Source organism: Pseudophryne corroboree, chromosome 1 (genome assembly GCF_028390025.1).
Source record: "Pseudophryne corroboree isolate aPseCor3 chromosome 1, aPseCor3.hap2, whole genome shotgun sequence".
NCBI classification, from domain to species: domain Eukaryota; kingdom Metazoa; phylum Chordata; class Amphibia; order Anura; family Myobatrachidae; genus Pseudophryne; species Pseudophryne corroboree.
The window spans coordinates 931,080,003-931,086,039 of NC_086444.1; positions in this window are offsets into that span (position 1 = coordinate 931,080,003).

Genomic DNA, 6,037 nt, shown 5'->3' on the forward strand with positions numbered 1-6,037 from the left:
CACACTCCATACCGTCCACAGGCGAGTGCGAAAGTGGAAAGAGTGAACAGCACTATTAAAAATAAACTGAGTAAAGTGATGGCAGAGACAGGATTGACATGGCCAGAAGCATTACCCATTGTACTGTACAGCATCAGAACCACTCCCAGGTCCCCTCTTAATCTGTCTCCCTTTGATATCTTGTTTGGTCGACAACCGCATGTTATGATTAACCCTCAGGATGATTTGAAGTGTAACAATGAAGTGACTGTAAAACATTTGATTAACATGAGTAAACAGTTAAGGAATCAAAATGATAATCTGAAGTTAGTGATTCCTGATTTACCAGATAGTAATTGTCATGACATTGAACCTGGGGATTATGTAATGATACGGAATTTTCTACGCTCAGGTTGCCTTATTGACAGATGGGAAGGACCATACCAGGTCTTATTGACTAGCACTACAGCATTGAAGGTTGCTGAGAGAGAGACTTGGGTTCATTCGTCCCACTGCAAGAAAGTTGCTGATCCAGAGAGGTCCCGTGATAAGGAACAGACGGTAGAGGTTGTATCACTGGAGTGTCTGTTCCAGGAAGATTGAGGCGGCACCTGAGCATTGAAAATCACAAGACCAAAAGCAGTTGTCGATCCCCTGTTCCCTTTTATTGTTTTTCTCCAACTCCCCATCCCCTCTCCCTCAAATTATTTTTCCCCCGTCTCATTCTTCTCCGTTTCCTCCTACAAGATGGACTTGCCCCAAGAGACTGTGATCCGGATTTTCCTGTTGACCATGATGTTGACCAGAGCAGTCTGTTCCGGCGAGAGTACCATGGAGGTCGAGAGAGGTTCTGGAATGGGTTCTGATGACAGAGATGGAGGCGTAGTTTTCCAAGAACAACATAATCAACAAGCAAAGGCGAGTATCAGAAAACGATCCGATAACATTGACCATAGAAGGAATTGTGAAGGATTGCTAGCTGAAGAAAACTGTATCTGTCGGCTCTGTAACAATGTCATTGAGGATGGGTGCATAAAGAAATGCCCATCCAGTTTTAATATCCATATGGACCGGCATCCATTGAGTGACTATCACTCCTTAGTGGGTAGTGTGTTAAATAAAACAGATTGTTGGGTATGCTCTCAAGTACCTCAAGGTCATAGCAAATCAGGGCTAGTACCATTTCCTTTAACGTTAGGGGAGGTACTTGAGTTAAGTGGTGGGAGACCGGTGGACAGGAGGTTTAATATCTCCAGCCCTCCTAGTTTGAAGCTCCACCAATACCATGTGGATAGGTCCCTATTATGTTTTAACATCTCCAATCCCCGAAAGCCGGGAAATTGGGAAGTGTCATGGAGTAATCAAACCATGACCTTTTCACATAGAGCAGATAGAATGCCTACAGATACAGAGCTTATACGCCACATAGCCAGTAGAGGAAAATCTTTCCGGTATAGGTATACCTTAGGAAATAGGATTACGAGAGTTGGAGAGGTATCACCAGGATACTGTGCACATATCGTACAACCTGATACGTGTACTAAGCAGATGGAAGAATTAGGGTTAGGAGATTTCACATGGAAGGTGTGTAATATGGTTATGTCCTACTCCGTCCCATATGTTCTCCCCGATGATGCATATTTCATATGCGGGAGAAAGGCGTATAAGTGGCTTGCCCCAAACTCTGAAGGATTGTGTTATATTGGAAAAGTACTGCCTGAAGTAATGACTGTATCACATGACAAAATGAAAGACATACACCGTGTTGCCCAAACTCCTTATACTCACACCCATTACGAGCACGTAGTTAAATGGCACCTGATAGAAAGAACAGAGCATCCGGCCTCTGACATGATCCATGAATCCACCGGGATTCAGTTTCTAATCGCGTTAGATATCACTCGCACCGCCAGAGAAGTGTTGAATTATAAATACATATCTGCGCTCGCCAATTTGTTAGATAATATCACTGAAATGTATGATGACACGTTTAGGTATACTGGAAGGGAACTTCAAGCTTATAAAACAGAACTGGTACAGCATAGAATGGTTCTTAATTACCTCACAGCAGTGACAGGCGGATATTGTGTCACACTGGCAACACAATACGGCGTGAAATGTTGCACATATATTACGAATAGCACCGAGGACCCGGTCGAGGTCATAGACCAAAAGATGGACGATATTCTCCAACTGAAGTGGGAATTTCGCAGGAGACACAATCTCACTCTTGCTGCTGTAGGTAATGAGCTGACTGGTTGGGTGTCATGGTTGAACCCGCGAAATTGGTTCTCTGGTTTAGGAGACTGGGCTCAAGGAGTCATAATGGATGTTGGGAAGTTTCTCCTATGTATCTTAGGTGTTATCATAACGATTGGTTTGATATTTAGATGCGGTCTGGCTTTAATGAGGTGCAATCATCGTACTAAGGTAATGAGTTTAAGGAGCGAGGAAACTGTAATTCCAATGGACTTGATTTATGACCCAAATGTAGAAACAATGATGTGATGAAAATGCGATTTCTACGGTCCGTTTCTTTCACCTGTTTTTCCGTTTCCTCCAAGGTAAAAAGACCCACTTGGACGAGGAATTTGATGAGCCGATATACAGACAACAGAGGGATTAAAGAAGAAGTTTTGACAACCTGATACACAGATTTTTGATGAACTATGCCATGGATCCCCAGTTTCCCTAGAAATTTTAAAATTACGCTAGCCCAACACTTTTGTAAATCTATGGACATTGACAGCTTTTGCTCGCACCTTATGGGCAAAAGCACAAAGAAGACTGCATTCAACAGACACCAAACAAGACCTCAATCGACGAATGTACATTTACCTGACATTTACCGTAATTATGTCTTTTCTTCATTTCTACAACCCTCAGGTAAATGACACACATAGTCGATAGGGAATACAGGCACAGATATCAGCAATCACATATCTCCCCCATTCATGTATCATCAACTAAAATGTGCTCCCCCATTTTGTTACAACCAAAGCCGAAAAGAGCTCGGTAAAGTTTGACAGCCCATCCACAGACCCGTACCACGGGATAAGAAGGAAATCAAATGTATACATCGCAATACCTCGAAGCTTGATTTAAAACACGTACGGCACGATGATACATGACCCCCAAGCACGGATTCATACACACATGCTTCTGCTATCTCACAAGGTCATACCCTTTTCCTACCTTCTCCTCTCCTCCCCTACCTAACCATGTAAATGTATTAACCCCTGACATATATTTTTCTCTTTTGAAAGGTTTTAGAAGGTGGCAGTTATTATTGACTGCCAAAGGGTGGACTGTCAAAGTCAGAAAAATATCTCTATGCACACTACCATATTTGCACCTTACACAGGTCCGTGCTGCGCATGCGTACGCTCTCCCGTACGTGCGCATACTCACAGTCGCGGGCACCCGCAGGCGCACGGTATGCGTATTTACGGTAGAGTTTATGTGATCGTAGCGTGCGACTCAATCGTTACATATTTTCACTATATAATGTATTTTGTAGATCATGGTCCCTTTGATAGATTCTGAAAGTTTAGTTAACATAGCATGTTCCTGAACAGAGAGATCCCTCTTTGTATTGTACGAAGGGTCTAACAGGGGTCATACAGTGGTGTTTGGTACCCATCGGAAGAGTATTTAAATAGCAATATTCCGGTGTTGGTTTGGAGCGGATTAATCGCTCGTGCGAATAGTTATGGACATAAGAAGTTTATGTCCATTTACTATTATTTGTTCTTATTTAGTCATGCGGCGGGAAACTCAGTGTCCCACCCACCTGAACAGTTGGAAGCAGTCACAGCCCACCTGTATGAATCAACCTATGACCTTTGGTTATAATGCGAAGCCGAATTCCTGTGTCCAATGAACAATGAGATTGTAGGGACCATTGAATTGCATTGTGTGTGGGGCATAAATAGGCAGGCCGACCATATCCAGTTCACTCTCTTCAACGGTTCTCATTGCTGATAATCGGGAGCTGGATATCGAGGCGCATGCGATCGTTTCCCCTTGTGCGTAAGTGTTTCTCCGCAACTATATTGATCTTCTTGTTATTGTGGGCCAATTTCTCTCTCTCTCTCTCCCCTCCTCTTTCTCTCTTATTTTCTCTTAAATAGTAATTGTATTATATTTCTTGTGTAGTTATCTGGTTAGGTAGTCTATGTTATATTGTAGTGTATGATTTGTATTTGTATTTTGCAAGTATATCATTCAAAATATATATATTAGGCGTTGGACCCTAAGCCCAGGTATCTGTGTAATTCTTATAGTGTTTAGTATTCTCAGAGCGTCGGTGACGCTCAAACAGCTTGTAAGTTAATAAGGTTACACTAGGTTGCATCTACACCCTATCTCTACACTAAGGTTTTACAGCATACTGCATTGTTTATGGTTTAGATACAAAGGTTTAACATTGTGAGCGTCAGCGCCGCTGGTGATCTCCTCGTGGTCCCGAGCGTCCGCTACGCTATAGCGAATCATTACGTTAGTCAGCAGCCAATAGCGTGCCTGCCAGTGATCTCTTGGCCGTGAGCGAACGTGACGCTTGAGCGTCTCGACTACGGCTAAGCGATTGTTACGCAACGTGCGTACCCTCACGGTACTTCATACGTAGATAGCGTACAGTGTTCTTAGACCTCATAAAGGGTATTATATAAGATAAATATTTAGCTTTATCACTGTATACACACTACTAGGGCCATCACTAGGAATGCATGGAGTGTGCCACTGCACATAGCGCTGAGGGGTAGGAGGTGCTGTTGGCAGCACTTGTTAATTATCTGTTTTAAATACTTTCACTCGCTAATACCTATACAACATTCATGAACTTAACTTGAGAACTCTTTGCTATTCAGTCACACTTTTATTTATTACATTTCAAGATGCTGACATACCTGGGATTCTAACCCACTGCCTGTGGCATTGCAGTCAGACCTTCTATCATTGAGCTATCTGCCCTTATATAGAAAGCTAGAGAATTCTAAGCTAGACAATACTATTTAAAGCCAATTTTGTGTAAAACTGATTAGCATTGCAGTTGAGCAGATCTACTGTATGTAATGTGTGGCTGCAAGGGACTGGATGTGCGGCTGCACACTACATAGATCGGCTCAATTACACGTGCTGATTATTATTTTTTTACAAAGTACCAGTAGTTTCATATAGTTAGAAATCTCAAAGTTTGTAAGCAAGTTCAAATAACTCAATGAGTATGGCAGTGGTTCTCAAACTGTGTGCCGTGGCACCCTGGGGTGTCTCAGGACACTTGCAGGGGTGCCCTGGGTTGGTGGTCCAGGACAACTGAAATTATTTATGGTCAATGTAATAAGAAAAACAAGTGCTGGTGATCAAATTATAAAATATCAAATTATAAATATGTTGACAAATAGATGCAAATCTTGCCCCTCACCACATAACTGAACCTGAGAATTACACATAAACACAATTTACTTAATTTAATATTTCTTTCTGAATTTCACAATAAGAAACTATTAGCCTAGAGGTGCCGTGAAAAAAGTTCTGATGCTCTAGGGTGCCATGATTCAAAAATGTTTGGGAACCACTGAAGTATGGTAATTAACTTGAATGGAACAGGTTATACATTTAAATCCTGGGTATGGCAGTATATTGAAATATGTTATTTTATAAACTGTATTGTAACTGAATAACAATGTGCTCTCAAGTTAAGTGCAAGAATGTGGTATAAAGAGGATTTGTGTGAAAATCCATTTCCTTGCAGTGTTATATAAATGTGAATGCACTGCTTGTGTTCTGCCTGTGATTCATAAGTACATCAGGAATATAGCCCTGGAATGCCATCCAACACACACTGTTTATATATATATATATATATATATACAGTATATATATATATATATATATATATATACATACATATATATATATATATATATATATATATATATATTAGAGATGAGCGGGTTCGGTTCCTCGGGATCCGAACCCCCCCGAACTTCACCTATTTTACACGGTTCCGAGGCAGCCTCGGATCTTCCCGCCTTGCTCGGTTAACCAGAACGTG